The sequence below is a fragment of the Culex pipiens genome, chromosome 2, assembly GCF_016801865.2.
Source record: "Culex pipiens pallens isolate TS chromosome 2, TS_CPP_V2, whole genome shotgun sequence".
In the NCBI taxonomy this organism is placed as follows: domain Eukaryota; kingdom Metazoa; phylum Arthropoda; class Insecta; order Diptera; family Culicidae; genus Culex; species Culex pipiens.
The window spans coordinates 99,107,894-99,125,010 of NC_068938.1; the positions used below are offsets into that span (position 1 = coordinate 99,107,894).

At 36.0% G+C, this 17,117-nt stretch overlaps 1 protein-coding gene across 1 annotated transcript in view; it reads right to left on the reverse strand.

Annotated features, from left to right (window-relative positions):
* LOC120416870 (mucin-3A) overlaps nt 1–14,471 on the reverse strand; it is a 200,331-nt gene extending 185,860 nt beyond the window's left edge. The window contains exon 1 of the mRNA XM_052707165.1: nt 13,712–14,471. The gene's annotated coding sequence lies outside the window, so the exon portion shown is untranslated. The remainder of the gene's footprint in view (nt 1–13,711) is intronic.
* Nucleotides 14,472–17,117: the final 2,646 nt, after the last annotated feature.

Genomic DNA, 17,117 nt, shown 5'->3' on the forward strand with positions numbered 1-17,117 from the left:
AGTCGTGAAACTAAATCAACTATCAACCGTGGCTGTGACAAGTGACCTTACTCGAAAACCAAAAGCATAATTTTGCTTAGTTAGATTTTTTCACCTTTCGTGCAACTTATAATGTTCAACCAAAGAATGGGTATGTGGCGCATAGGATGAGCAATTTAACAGAATACATTCTAGCATTTCTAGTTAGTATTTTCACGGTTATCATGTTTTAACTGGATATGTTGAAAAAAGTTGATAAATTTCGACCTGGATTCTGGAATATTGAGTAAAAGTCACATTAATACAATAAATAATGACAAATTGTATCATTTGCTTTGGATAATATTTTTTCTCCCTCAAACATTAATTGATTGGGGAGGCTGAATTCTTGATAAAAAAAAAATCTTTATAAAAGCTAAATTCAGAAGAATTATTAATTTTCCTTTTATCAAAACTGAAGTTTATTTTTAATTTTTTTATTACTTGATTTTCTACTATAATTTCTATAGCTGTCCAAACCCATCATTTTTATTTCTCAATATTAGACACCAACAAATGAGCTTTTGCTAAAAAATCGACAAAATTCAAATTAAAATTTTTGACTTTTTATTTTTGAAACCTCCATACAAACTTGACAACTGTCCATGCGAAGATAATATGTAAATATTCAAAAAAACTTTATCTTGGGAAAGAATTTTCTGATCATGTCCTCAGAAAAGTTGTAAGTGATAATTTGGATAATTGAAAAAAATAGAGATAATTCAAAAACGTGCTACTTTTTCAATTATGGATTCACAAAAACTATATGTTTGAATTTTTTGATACTTTATAATTTGTTTGACAAGAGAAGTGCGTATTTAGAATTTTTAAAGTAAAAAATAATATGACAAGTTCAACGAAAAATATTTTTTTGTGTTTTTAGGTTTCGATTTCTGTTTGTCCCTGGAAATTAAATATACAAAAAAACTATGTTTCGATACACATTTATTTTTATTATCAATGATTATAATATGAATATCATTCTTGGAATATTGTTATGATATCATGAAATAAAAAAAAAAAACAAAATTTTCGACTAACTTTAAAGAAAACAAAATTATAAAACTATTTGTATTTACAAAATAGTTTATCAGAAAAAATAAGAAAAATTCTTTAAAGAATCATTTTTGAAATCATTGAAAATTTGATCTTTATTTTCAAAAAACTGTCATTTGGAAAATGAGTGATGCTCGGGTGATATATTAAAACAAATAACAGTATCTCAGGAAGAAAAGAACAGTTTTGAATGTTTTGTATAAGGCTGGTATTAATTTTATTTAAAGTTTTTGTCATCCCCCCCCCCTTCATAATTGAACCGAAAAATCAGGGGGCAATAAAAAAAAATTGTCAAAAAACTTCAAAATTGCAATAGAAATTTAAGTGCAATTAGCTAAAATTGGTTTAAAATGCATTCTCCTGTGTTTAAAATCATATTTAGCATGTTTGAGTTGATTCAAACATCTTTTGAATTTTTGAAAATTTTCAAAGTTTAGTATCGCAAATAGTCTTTTTTGCATTTTTTTTTGTTTTCGTCAAAACTTACTTTTTTGAAAACTAATGATTGCAATATTCAAAATAATTGTAAAAAGCATTTTAAAACACTTTTTGCATACAAATGTTGAGACTATGCCCCCCCCCCCCCCTGAACCCTGGCCAGAGCCGAGGGACAAAAACTTTGAGAAATATTTGCATCGGCCTATGAGACTCCAACTCATATAAAATCGGAAAAAGTTGACCCGAACCCCTTCGGTGAAATTTTGCCCGATTTGTTGCTCGAAATCGTAAAGAAACTGAAATTTCGTGTCAAGGTGACTTTTGTGTTTTTAATTTCTCCAAATTTTGTTAAACGTATTTTTCATTAAAAAAAAGATGAAAAATTGTTTTAAAATCGCTGCCATTTCCTGTTACTCAACTGTCAAAAATCGAGAGAGATGTCATTTTATGGGAAATTTTACATTTCGAATCTGCAATAACCCAAGAGGTTATTTTTTCGCTTTAAACAAATTTCTCACTTCAAAATTACGCGTTATAAAACGTTTTAAAACAGAAAAAAAACAAAAATGTTGATCTATAAACATAGGGGTTTGCATGTACTCTTACAAGTTTTGAAAATGTTACGATATAGTTTAAAAAAAAAAGTTTTCGAAGGTTTAACCCCCAAAACTCAAGGAGGTAGAAGATAATGGTAAACAAACAATCAAACTCGCTTTTTTGTGTTTGATAGTTTGCCAAACAAGCAAACTTGTTTGCGGCAAACTCGCAAACAAACAAAGCAGGCTTTAATTTGCATATATCCCAAAACAACCCGATCATTTACAACTTTCCCTGACCTCCTCCAATTGACGGGTAGAAGTGACAACTGATCAAACCCAAACCGGATAAAAGCAATAAATTGAAACATTGTTCCAGCCATCAGCAAACCCCCGACTCGAGTGTCTCGTCCAGGGGAGAGAAAGTATCCCCTCCAAGTCTATAAATAGCACAACCACTTAGGTTACCCGACTGGTCCTAGGAACCGACCAAGAACCCAGTCCCAGCTAGGCGTCCCATAAAACGATGCAAACCATCATCATCATCCTCCTTCAAGGGGAAGAAAACTATATCTCTGTACTCCAACCAACCCCGTCATCATCCAGCATGATGCCAGCAGAAAAGTGTTGAAGAGCATAAAAAAAGAGGCAAACACAAAACAAATCCAGTTCAACGGCTGGGACGACGGCAAAGTCCCGGCCAAGACTCCGGAGCAGCACCGACCGCCGGTGAACCGGTTTTGCGCGGGAATTTTTCAATTTACTCTCAATTTGTACAGGAGTCTGCTGCAGCCTCCTTCCACGCTTATCTCGATTGGACTAAACTGAGCTGAACTAGACGATTGGTAGAGAGAGAGCGAGCGTCGTTAATGGGCTGTTGTTGTGATTAGTGGGGTGCTTCATGTGGGGCTACTGGTGGTGTAGGGCTTCAACCACTCGGTGGCCGCATTATGGGCTGAAGAGTAGATAATCCGATTATGGTCGAAATTTGGTGAAAATGTTAGAAGCGCCAATGAAGCTTGGTTTTGGTCTATTTTTAACTTGCATGTTGAAATCTCCTTTGATTGGGAGATTCATACAATGAAGTTAAGCCGAACATTTTTAGTAATTATTTTAAGCCGATTTATTTTTTGTTTTAATTAAACGCAACAATAATCAATGATTTCAAAGTTCAGTCATTCCACATATTCGGAACATTTTACAGACCAGCCAAAATCATAGAAAATCGATAACTGAATGATTTGTTTTTACCTTCATCTGATAGCTTTTAATGTGTTCTTTCGATTGATTTATAGACCGGCAGAAACATTTATCGTTTTATATCAACTTGTTATAGAAAAACGTTGACTCTTGAGATCCACAATTTCGAAACACTTTTCAATTTCAATTGTGTTTTTATTAGAATTTAGCAGTTCTGCTCCATTTACATTTGCAATTTAGAGATTTGGAGAACCTTTCAACTGAGATCAATTCATAGGCCTTTGCAGGGAGGGTACATATGACTACGCTTAGATTTTGCTGGCTGGGTGCTCTTTTAGGGAAAATAAGTTTTGAGAAAAAACCCTAGAGTCGAAACACTTTTTTACGGGTGCAAACATTTTTTTTTTTACAAAATAATTATTTCACACACTGAGATCAATAAAACCATGGTTATATGCTTATATGTCTTAACTTTTTTTGTGAAATTATCACTTATCAGTGGTAGACACAAAAACATCCCACAATCATGAAAAACGCAATTTGGAGATAGTGTTATGTTGCTCTGGATAAAATTTGGAGTTTTTTTAAAGGTCCAATAAACCAAAATACCAGTTTTTGCATTTTGAGTATTTTTGAAACCGCCTTGAGTCAGGGGTATTAAAAAACACCCAAAAAGCAAAAACTGAAAATTTGGTTTATTGGACTTTTAGCATAGCATAGCATTGGTGTCTACCCGTAGCTGCTACTTCGTTATTGACCAGGACCCCCAAACATTGCTCCGTGGACCACAGATGAAAAGTAGGAACCAATCATCACCCTTCGCAATTTTCAAAGGTCCCTATCATGCTGATCAATACCGACGCCGGCCACGACCAGAGGTAAGACACAGGGAAGTGGATGGGAATGTTAGCCGATACTTGAGTGATGGGACCGCTAAATCAGCTGCGTCTCCGACAAAGTATCACATGAGTTTTGAGGGGTTAGTAAGATGAGTATGACGTCAGGATTCACTGTGGTAGGTGATGCGACCATACGCAATTTGTTTATCGGTTGAAATTTCAAAAATCTTAGGCAGACGGCTGCGGAAAGATAGCTATCAAGGGATTTAAATATAGTATTAATTCGACAGCGATTCTCCAGAAATTCTCCGTCGGCGTGCCTTCCGATCAACGGTCCTACATCACCGGGCTTCATTCATTAAAATTATTTTATATCATAAGCCTTAAAACATATTCGTCGACGTGCCTTCCGATCCTCGATGATATGGAAAGGACTTAATCCAGCAATATGACTTGCTTGTCTCAAAAAACAAAAATAGAATTGTTTCTATCGAAAACTATATAAAGAGAACAACATTAAATTCCTAGGCCAACGAACGCGCGAACTAAAAAAATGAAAAAAGAAGAAGAAGAAATCCAATCACCCCATGTACACAAATAGCGACACAAAAGAGACGAAAATAACACGAAAAAGCAGGACTGCGCGTCCCCACAAGCCATTGTTTAATTATAATGACCAATCACCCCATGCACTCGAACAGCGACACAAAAGAAAATTTGATTTATTGGACCTTTAAAAAAACTCAATAAAAAATCTTGAAATGAAGTTCTTTCTACTTAAAAAGAACTGTATGATTTTCAATGCTGAAAATGAAACATTCGCAAAATATTACGATTTTTTTTAAAACAATTGTTTAAAAAAATAAGCAAGACTAACATTTTAAAATGGTTAAACATTCATTGTTAAACCCTTTCAAAATGTTAGTCTTTATTGCAAAATTTCACGAATAATTCATTTTTATCATTGAAAATCGGACCATAAGCTGCTGAGACATCGGCATTAGAAAATAGAGTGTTATTTAGGTTAGACTTGGACAACTTCAATTTTTACTATTTTTTTCTTTAAGCCGCTGTATCTCAGCAACGAGAGACCCAAGCTTCAATTTTTCTTAGACAATTTTGTTGCAAATTTTCTGAACTTTTCAAAATAAATATTTCAGAAATGGTCACTCATGGTCACTATTTAAAAAATCGAAAAAATGCAAATATTTCACTGAAATCAAACTTTCGGTGGATATATCTTGGAACGAGGCACTTTTTCAAAAATCTTTAAATTACTTTTCGATTAAAAATTGAAATGTTATATAAAAAATGTATAACATATCGATTTTTTTTAAAAATCTCTATTTTTTGAAACTGGGATTTTGTGAAATATAAGTAAATTCAAAATAGGCAAGATTTTTTTCCGTGTACCAATTTAATCTGAACAGTCCTCATCAATACCTAAAACACCAAATTGATCAGAAAATTCCTTCAAAAGTTTTAGATTTTGAAATATTTTCGTAAGTACCATTTTTGTTTGGATAGCTGCCAAAATTGTATGAAGACTTGTATGGATGAACCAATGACACAAAATGGCTTCTTTGGTCGTAGGGAAGGTCTGTTTAATGAATTTTAACTTTTTACATGCTTCTTTAAAAAACGAAGATGAAAATGCGATATTGTTCGAAAACATAGAATGTTAAAATCGATGATGTTTTTTTGTTAAAAATACTGTAATCAGACAATCCTAAAAGGTTATCCAACTTAAAACTGTTTTTGAATTGTAACAATGGATTGTTACAATTCAAAAACAGTTTTAAGTTGGATAATTGCAATGAAGCAAGCCCTAATTTTGGCAATAATTCAATGTATATTCTGGGTGCAAACATCTTTGAAAATAATTCTTTCCAATTCGTAAATGTCTCAATTAACAAATAAAAACCTATTAGTGACACGGTCTTTAACGGTTTTATATAAATAAATTTAACAATGTTGACATAAACAAGTTGCAAAAAGAAGATTTTTTCAGCACGAGTCGAACATTTATCCAACCAGGTTTACCGAGTTGGATAAATACGACGAGTGCTGAAAAAATCAAGTTTTGCAACGAGTTGCTTACAACATTTTTTGTAATTCTGAAAAACGCTTTTTGAATTGAATTTTATGCCAAACATCCATGTGTTAAGTAAATTCACTGACCAAAAAAAAAATATTGAAAAATGTTACTTTTCGATACCAGTGCTGAAAAGTTCAACTTTTCAGCACAAATTTTGGTGCTGAAAAGTAGAACTTTTCAGCACTGTTATTGAAAGGTATTAAGAGGCAGTTTTTGTAAATATTGCTCGGTTTGTTCTAGAGGTCGTATCGAGGTGCTCCGATTTGGATGAAACTTTCAGCGTTTGTTTGTGTATACATGAGATGAACTCATGCCAAATATGAGCCCTCTACGACAAAGGTAAGTGGGGTAAAACGGGCATTGAAGTTTAAGGTCCAAAAAACATGAAAAATCTTAAAATTGCTCGCATTTCCGTAAAACTTCTTTGAATTGAATTCCAACTCTCTTAGATGCATTCGAAAGGTCTTTTGAAATCCTTTAAAATGTGCCATAGGCATCCAGGAATGGTTTAACTTTTTCTCATAGCTTTTGCAAAGTACTGTTAAAAATGCATTTTTTTAAAACCTTAATATCTTTTTGCAACAGCCTCCAACACCAATACTTCTATAGGTCGAAAGTTTGGGATTTTCATGGACTATAAGCCTACGGTATTAACTTTTTGGCCAATAGCAGTTTTTCTCATAGTTTTTCGATTTTTCTATAACAAACAAACAAACAAACAAACAAACGCTGAAAGTTTCATCCAAATCGGAGCACCTCGATACGACCTGTTACACATTGGTGAAAAACTCGCTCTTAATTTTCCATTCTGTTATTTTTGGTAAAGAAAAGTAGGCCGTTTCGTCGCTGAAGAATGACAGGAAAAGTAAGTAGTTTCACGACGAAAATGCTAAAATAGTAGTTTATGCAACAAGTTGCAAAAAGAGGATTTTTTCAGCACGAGTCGTACATTTATCCAACGAGGTTCACCGAGTTGGATAAATACGACGAGTGCTGAAAAAATCAAGTTTTGCAACGAGTTCCATACAACATTTTTTGCAATTTCGAAAAACACCCATTGAGTGAAATTTTAAGTCAAATTTTCATGTATTTTGTTAATAAATCGTTTAAATCAATAAAATGTTGAATAGTGTTACTTTTCGGAACAAGTGCTGAAAAGTTCAACTTTTCAGCACCCATTTCAGTGCTGAAAAGTAGAGCTTTTCAGCATTTATTTTGAAAAGTGTTGCTATTCGATTCTGTTATTTTGGTACAGAAAAGTAGGCTATTTCGTCGTTCAAGAATGACAGGAAAAGTAAGTAGTTTCACGACGGAATTGCAAAAAATATATTTTCAACAGCCTTATTCAATTTTCAATTTTCTTAAAATATTTTGAGAATTGTATTTTGTTTAAACCAGCTATTAAACTCATTCTAAGTGATATTCGCGCATAAAAAAATCTGAATAATTAAAAAGCTTATTTCAGAAAAATATCTTTTGAACTAATTAAAAACAGACTTTCATTCTTTTTCAATCTATTAAATAAATTATGATTCATTCCACCTTTCGGCAGAGCAAAATATTGCCAACCATGCAATATTGATGTGCACGTTCGCAACAAAACGAAAAAAAAAAAACTTGGCCGCAGTTGCATGCCTCCCTTTGGGGGAATGTCACACGAATGCATTTTCGCTTTCCACATACACACGCGAAAAGCGCAGCACATTTCCACGTCACTGACTGCTGATAGGAAACCGGTGACTGCAACTGGCAACAAGGTTTTCCTTTTTCTCCTGGGAGGAAGGTACGCTTTCAGCGGCAAGTCAACTGTAGTTACTGAAAATTGAGCTGCTCGAATTGCTGGGGAAGGGGTGGGTGGAAAGTTGCAAAAGTCAAGCCGTATCCTTTTGGGATTTTTCTCACCGGGACTCTTTTTTGTCATTTCACCACAGGAAAAAAAAAACTCGTGCAAATCCACGGGACTCGAGTAGTGCACCACCACCCCGAAATGGGACAACTTTCACGGATATTGCATATTTCATAATAGAGCGAACGAGGGCCACTAACAGCAACAGACATCCATGCAGGGGGGGAAAACAACAGTTTCCACTTGTTTCAACCGTTATCACAGCCCAGCAGCAGTCAACAGAGGACCCTCTTCTTTTGCTGAGAAAAAGTGTTAAGGTGAGGGGGTGGAAGGAGGGTTGCTCTCTCAGTCACGCTGAATGATTGATAAGGCTACTTTTATCTGGGCAAAATGCTTGAGCGCCTTCGAGTCCGTCCTCGTCGTCTTCTGGCGTTGGGAAGAATGAGTGTTGGAAAAACAATCGTTTTCCATTGTTTCCCTGAGTTTTTTTTTTTTTTTGTTTGGTGCCTGAAGAGCTGACGGGAAAAACATTTGCATAGTTGTCGAGTGTCAGTTTCAATCTCGACTCGGTTGTAAGCTGCTCGATTTCTTGATACGTGCTAAACTTTGTTTGTAAATGCTGCCGACAGCAAATTGCATATTGATGAGTTTTAAGATTTCCGGAACGGAGACAGCTTGATACAATATTGCAAAATTGATGATGCAAAAAGTTAAACCTGTCACAACTGTTCGTTTTCATTTTATGCGAACACAAAACGAATAGGGTTTTCTTAGAATATTTGAACCACAATATATTAGAATATTTGGTTACCACATATGAAAAAACGTAATTTACATTTAATTTATTGGTAAATTTTGTCAGTGTACAACAAGTAGACGACTATAAAAAATGATTCCATAACAGAATAACCCAGAGACACTGGCATTTGATTTTTTTTTCCTAAAAATATAAATATCCAAATTTGAATTAAACCATAAAAACATTTAAATGAAAAAAACTGTTTAAAAATACGTTTTAACCTGTTCAGTTTTATAAAAATATATAATTATTTATTGAAGAAACTTAGGCTGGTACAAATATTTTTAAAAGTTTTTGTCACCCCCCCCCCCCCCCCCTCCTTCAAAATTGGCCCGAAAAATCAGGGGGCAAAAAAAATATTTTTACAATAAACTTCAAAAATTCAATGAAAATTCAAGTGCAACCAGCTGAAATCAAATTAAAATACATTCTTCTGCGTTTAAAATCATTTTTAGCATGTTTGGGTTTATTAAAAAATCTTAAGATTTTTTGAAAATTTTCGATGCAAAATCTTTTTTTTTTCGATACAATTTTTGTTTTTGTCAGATCTAAGATTTTTTGAAAACTAATGATTGCAAAACAACTGCACTAGTGTAAAATGCATTTTAAAACACTTTTTTCCATTTAAATGTGAAGACTATGGCTTGTTATTTAATTTTTTATTTTTTTTATTTTTTTGGCCCCCCAGGGCCGAGGGACAAAAACTTTTTTAAATATTTGCATCGGCCTTATTATTTTAAAACGAACGAAAATGTATTTCAAATTGTTTTCAGTTGATAAGACCTAGTGAGTAAGGGATTACATACATCAAAATGGCAAAGATTCCTCAGTTTAGTTTGAGTTCACACTTATTTTTTTATCAAAATTTGGTTCCCACCCCCCCCCCCCCCCTAAGAGAGCGGCCGTGGCTGACTGGTTACGGTGTTCGCTTTGTAAGCGAATGGTTCTGGGTTCGATTCCCATCTGTTCCCAACGAGAAAGTTAAAAACACATTAATTTGAAATGATGAATGTGAACGAAAAATCAAAGTCGCTCGAGGCGGGGTTCGATCCCCCGTCCTTTGGGTTGGTAAGCAAAAATGCTAACCACTAGGCCATGACGACTTGGTAAGCTAGAACTGGAATTAGGAATACTGTTACAGATAGCGAGTTGTGTCGCTATAACTACGGCAAATAGTGTCCAGGGCATTCGTGGAAATACAATGTCCCATCCCAGAGGGTCCCGGAGTACCAAACCTTCTTAGCATGGTGCTCCCAACGAATAAAACCAAATCTCGGAGCGTATGGTGGTGTGTCCCCACGCTTCTTCCTCCCCTGTCGATTCAGAATTGTGTTGTTGTTCGAACACTCAGTGCTCAAACTCAACCCAATTACGAGTCATCTCTGCGATACGGCTTTACGCAGTAGGCCTGGCCGCTTTAACGCTTGTGATGTTTCAATGCATTCCGATGCAATGGCGCACTACAAATGTTAATAAATGACAAGAAGAGTGCTAGGCGTCATCTAACCTAAGGCACTCTCCAGGATCCCTTCGAAAGATTGGCTGCGCTAAGGTCTGATTAGATTAGATTAGATTAGAAAATTTGGTTACCCCCCCCCCCCCCCCTCATAATTGATTCGAAAAATCAGGGGGCAAGTTTTTTTTTCTGAAACTGAAAAATTTATATGAATGAAGTAACAATGTTGTAACCGTTGGTTACAATTCTGGATAATTGAAGCTTCACCTCAGCATTTTATACCATCTACACTACACTACAACAGTTTTGATGGGGCGAAGCGTATCAGTGTAAGCGAGGCTGATGTCCACCAGTTTCCTGCGGGCGCATTTGCTTACGTCAGAAAGGAAATGGTGGGAAAATGGACTTGGGCTAAACTTATGAGGGAAGTCGATTTGGGGAAAATCGCTCTCTTCCAAACAGGCGTCCGAGTGGACAAGTCGTGCTACTAATTTGATAAAATGATGCAAATGATTTTTTAACAACAATTCCACCAATTTCAATTGAATTATTATAACGTTTTATCTGCCTGTTTCAAATGCCAAGCATTCAAATTAATGATCCGAATATCAAGAGTTCAAATCGCGAGATGGGTTTGTGGGTTTTTGAATCCCAATTTAAAATCATATTCAGCATGCCTGGGATCCATATATTTAATTTTTTTTCCCCATTATACAGCACCGCAAAAAGTTTTTTTTGGCGAAAAAAAAAATCTTCCTACTTGGATATTTTAAAAACTAATGATTGCAAAACAACTGAGCAAGTGTAAAAACATTTCAAAATACTTTTTTTTATTTAAATGTTTTTGCAAGGCCTGTAATCTCAATTTTTATTTTTTGCAAACAAAATGCAATAACCTTATTTTAAACCTTTTTTATATATAGATTGTGGTAATTTTTTATTGCAATATTTTTCTTAGAAAAAATTTTAATAAAAAAAAATCAATAAAACCACTGATAACTCGTTGTTATTCATAAACTTTTAATGCAAATTGTTTAAACATGTTTTGTTAAAGAAAGATTTACATAAAACGAAAAAACAGCTTAAAAAATAAATTTTGAAATAAATCCCATCGCCCAATTGGATCTTTAAATCTAGGCGAAATTTTCATATGCTTGGCAGGTTAAGCACTCGCTTCTAACTCCATCCAATTTGCTGATTTTCACTATTTATCGCTCCACAGCTAAAACAGTTGTAATCCTGCTACGTTTAAAAGTGCTGGGTGTAAATTCAATATTGCATTATTTTATGCAATTTTATGTAATTTTACGCCCTGAAATATGTAGCCTATCAGTATGGGAAACCTACTTGACCGAAATATCAAGCTGATATATGCTTTTATCCTTAAAACTTTACATCCGTCTGATGCCAGAGTGGGCTAAGGCGCCAGTCCTTACTGTTGGTGACGGGTTTGAATCCCGTCGGTTGCAATTTTTTGTGCTTGCAAAAATTGTACATGCAGTGTGTAATATTAGGTGTTTATTTTGACGAAGGTGATGTGCATTAGGATGTAACAAAAATGACTTTTTGGCGGGCATTCAAGGGTTTGTTCTGGTGGGAGTATTGAGCCCAAATCCAAAATATGAGCTTGATTGGACATAACAGGAGCTGGCGCTTTGCATTTAAATTTTAAATGGGATTTAACCTGTAAAAATAGATTTTTTCAAAAATGTTACTTTTTGAGGCATTTTGGCCACTAATGCGTTTATTTTCAACATAATTGGCATGTAGGCCAAATCCTTGCGCATCTTTTAGAATATATAACATTGAAATTTGGAGCTACCTGGAGCTCGGTATAGACCATCAAAGTTTGGTATTTTTTCGAAAAATCGTCCCCGGCAATAAAGATATGCGTCGCACCTTGCGACGCCCTAGACGCCATTTGATATTGCTGGGGTCAATTTTTCGAAAAAAAAATCAAACTTGGAAGGTCTGTATCGAGCTTCAGGGTGCTCCAAATTTCAATGTTATATATACCAAAAGATGCGCAAGGATCTGCCCAACACGCCAATGATGTTGAAAATAAACGCTTCAGTGGCCAAAATGCCCCAAAAAGTGTCATTTTTGAAAAAAATCTTTTTTTACGGGTTGGGACCACCCATAAACCACGTGGACACTTTAGGGGGGGGGGGGGTATGGTGATTGTCCACGATCCATACAAAAAAGATTTTTTTTGTATGGACAATTGTCCACGAAGGGGGGGGGGGGTAACAGATTCCCAAAAAAGTGTCCACGTGGTTTATGGATGGTCCCGTTAAATCCCATTTAAAATTCAAATGCAAAGCGCTAGCTCCTATTACGTCCAATTAAGCTCATATTTTGGATTTGGGCTCAATACGCCTACCGGAACAAACCCTTGAATGCCCGCCAAAAAGTCATTTTTGTTACACTCTAATGTGCATGCTTTTGCATGCGATTTTACCATCGATTGCAGTTGAAAACGCTTATGGCAATAATAGAGGCACGCTGGAATTAGATGCTGTTCCCCTAGTTTGGATTGCGAATTCTATGCCACTCAACAATAAACCTTTTTTTATTAGCCCAAGAAAACTTTGAACAGCCGCAAAAGATATAAAATTAATTTTAAAATCAATTTAGAAAATTACCCCCACAGTTAATTTATCGAATCTCAGTTATTCCAGGTGTGGGAGTCATCTCCTTGCTAATAAGACAAACAAAACACCAAACCATGCCTGCTTCTGTGGAGTCACTGGTCGGCCGTTGGACTCGCAATCCAAAGGTCGTCAGTTCGAACCCTGGGGTGGTAGGTTTCTTGGAGTAGAAAGAGGTTTTGGGTGCTCTCCCCATTCTAGCATTGGACTCCTATGCTCGAGCAGAAACTTGCAAAAGTGTTTAAATAAAATTCCGATAGAAATGAATTCTTTTTAGAAGAAAGGGAAAACAAAAAAAAAGCTTGAAAGCAACCAAAATAGAATTTCTTGCCGACTACAAGTCAGTATCAATTTGGCTAGAAAATTTGAATGAATCAGATTGTATTTATCCTCGCCTGAACTTCTAAGTCTGTCAAAAACAATTCCAAAACATCCCTCTTCAAGCATGTGGCTTCGAGAAGTATTCTCGATGACAACCTCCCAAAATCTTCTGATTCGTCAACCCCTCCTCGTTCAACACGCAAATCTCGCAACGCAACTCTTTTCCAGTCCTTCCCACCTCCTCCTCCTCCTCCGAAATCTCACGCCTTGTCACCACCAGGAGATCAAAGCCAAAACGTTATTTGCACCTTTCCAAATACCACTTTCCTCAATCCTGCGTCTTGGAAAACTCATTTCAAATTCCACGCACAAACATTTTCCAGCCAAAAAATACTCCCAACCTGCAAAACCATTTGTTCCGAAATCACTTTTCCAATTCTGCCAGATATTCACCTTTTCTCCTCCTCCTCGTAGAGCTGCCACTTCTTTTCGAACGGGGGGTTGTCGTGTGATGTGTGTCACTTTTTGCTGCCACCCACTCTCTTCAACTCCTCTTCAAAGCACACTTTTCACGTGGAAAGCCTCACACCTCGCTCCCTCTGGTGCAATATTCAAATCATTTTCCTGTTGCCACTTGAATTACTTTCTTTGGCGTCATTCACTGCTCAACACAAAACTCACTCAAAACACACAGAGCGAGTTATTCATTTCCCAGCGAAGAGAAGAGATGTCACAGTCACTTCCGGTGGATGCTGCCCATCAACGGCGATGATGACACTTTACCCCTAACAAGCTCTCCTCTCGGACGAGCAGAAAACCTCCGGGCATATTACCACTTCACTGCTTGTTACGACCTTCCCTGGAGGCGCCCTTTGATCTCCACTGAGTTACTCAAGGTGTTGTGCACAGCTTCTTCTTTGTTTGATGCCAATCATAATTGGATTCACCAGAACCCAGCTCAACACTGCTGCGCGAACTCCGTTTGATGTCACTCTAGGCTCAAGCTCAAGCTCTCTTTACAGTTACGCGTCCGTTTCCCCCCCTTGTTCCAGAACACGACTCAGCAGTGCAGTAACGAATCAACTCAACTCAGAACACACGCTCTGCGCTTCTTAATCCGCGTCTCTAATCTCTACCTCGAGGTTCTTCCTCCACGCCGATGTAGATCAACAACCCGCGGGAGCAAACGCGCGAAAGTTCGGCCTTTCCTAGCGAAGACGATGCGAACAACTGCCGGACTCGGCCAAGACCTTGCATGCAAGGCACCGCCGTGTGTTCAAGTTCAAGATCGCGCTCGCTCTCTCTCTCTCTGCGCGGATTCTCTCTCGCGCAGCATAAGTCGGCTTTGATTCGGCTGCGCGGGAGAGAAAGAGTTTTATGCTAATGTTGCTTCTTCTGAAACCGTTCGTCAGGCGCGGTGAAGAAGACGCCGAATGGCTCTGCGCTGGTTGTGTGTTGGTGAAGAGTTAGCTGTTTCGTTTTCGGGACTACCGTAGAAAAGCACGACGACGACGACGGCTGACGCGGAAGGTATGGAACTGTAGGAAAACCCTCCCAAGAAGGTGATCGTAACTTTGAGGTTGAGGTTGGGATCACGACGACAAAGGCAACCAAGCTTATTGGAGCGCTTAGACGCGGTGGGAATTTGTGGCGATGAGCGAGTCGTGGCCGATGGTGTGAAGATCCATTTTCCGAGTTTTCGAAGTCAACCGAAGCTAAACCACTGTATTTGTGAGGTGGCTGTTAGACGGTGCCTTTGTTTGGGTTCAAGAGAAGATTGGCGAATGGTGGCGGATTTTTTGGCACGAATTAGTTGCACTTTAAGACTAAGCTGAAGAGCAATTTGCAAAAATGTTTTAAGATAAGGCTAAACCTCGTACTTGGTCCGAATCCGGGCTTTCTCAGAGCTACCCCCTTACATCAAAGAAAAGCCTATCGATGGGCTAAAATCTTAATTTAAGTTCATTCTCAAATCTTGTTTTTTTTTGTTTCAGCAAAATAAAACTTTTTTTGTTTTTTGTTTTTTGTTTTTTGTTTTTTTGTTTTTTGTTTTTTGTTTTTTGTTTTTTGTTTTTTGTTTTTTGTTTTTTGTTTTTTGTTTTTTGTTTTTTGTTTTTTGTTTTTTGTTTTTTGTTTTTTGTTTTTTGTTTTTTGTTTTTTGTTTTTTGTTTTTTGTTTTTTGTTTTTTGTTTTTTGTTTTTTGTTTTTTGTTTTTTGTTTTTTGTTTTTTGTTTTTTGTTTTTTTGTTTTTTTGTTTTTTGTTTTTTGTTTTTTGTTTTTTGTTTTTTGTTTTTTGTTTTTTGTTTTTTGTTTTTTGTTTTTTGTTTTTTGTTTTTTGTTTTTTGTTTTTTGTTTTTTGTTTTTTGTTTTTTGTTTTTTGTTTTTTGTTTTTTGTTTTTTGTTTTTTGTTTTTTGTTTTTTGTTTTTTGTTTTTTGTTTTTTGTTTTTTGTTTTTTGTTTTTTGTTTTTTGTTTTTTGTTTTTTGTTTTTTGTTTTTTGTTTTTTGTTTTTTGTTTTTTGTTTTTTGTTTTTTGTTTTTTGTTTTTTGTTTTTTGTTTTTTGTTTTTTGTTTTTTGTTTTTTTTGTTTTTTGTTTTTTGTTTTTTGTTTTTTGTTTTTTGTTTTTTGTTTTTTGTTTTTTGTTTTTTGTTTTTTGTTTTTTGTTTTTTGTTTTTTGTTTTTTGTTTTTTGTTTTTTGTTTTTTGTTTTTTGTTTTTTGTTTTTTGTTTTTTGTTTTTTGTTTTTTGTTTTTTGTTTTTTGTTTTTTGTTTTTTGTTTTTTGTTTTTTGTTTTTTGTTTTTTGTTTTTTGTTTTTTGTTTTTTGTTTTTTGTTTTTTGTTTTTTGTTTTTTGTTTTTTGTTTTTTGTTTTTTGTTTTTTGTTTTTTTTATGGAAAGATAAATTTAAATTTTTTGAAGCTGGAAATCAAATAATCCGCTGTTCCCCTTTTTGCTTATCATTTTCATAATTGAATTGTGTATTGCTAAAATATTCCCTTGTCAGTTGTTTGCCTGAGTTTAGAAGAAATCACAAAATCAATTAATGAACTCGAACTCAATTACCATGCATTCACGGAAGTTTATCAACCAATTCAGCTAATTACATTATGATGCACTGCCCAATCACCAAGGGTAGTTAATTTACAATCTGGAAATCACAAAAAAAAAATCAGTATCATACCCCAGTGGCCACCATCCATCAACCCCGACTAGCCCAGATAGCACAATTTATCGCCTCATCCTAGTACAGCTACCCGGGGGCGCCGTTCAGATCCCGTTTCGCCACCCGAAAGCAATAAATCACTTATCGTCACGGTCTTATCGTGTGGCTCACATTCGATCTAATCTGGTGTACTATCATTTCCTGCCGGGGGGCACTATCCGTCTCCAGAGTTGGCGTTTTCCTCCCAGACAGAATACCTAATGAGCTGAATCGGGCCAGCTCATCCGCTTGATACCGATAAAGTCTGCGGCCTCTTTTTCATCCTCCAAGGGTCACGCATCCATCTCTGGCGCGATTTGATGAACTTTTCGGACGAGATCCCTGTTGTCGGCGCGCGAGAGTCACGCAAGTTTCCGTTGTTCTTTGTCCCTCCCGGCATGCCTCCACGAGCGTTGTGATGCACGACGGAATTCCTGGTTTCTTGGAGTACCTGAAACCTTTCTTTAGAAGCATCGTCTTGTGTACACCCAAACGAAAGAACTTTGGCAACAAGTGCGAGTTCATAATCATATCACTCAAAGCTTAAAGCAAATCATTATTGCATTTGGACAGAATGGGACGACAAAGGTTATGATCAGCATTACATTGAACTTCTGTGAATCCCGTCGTTGGAGTGTAAACTTCTTCTCCATACACGCT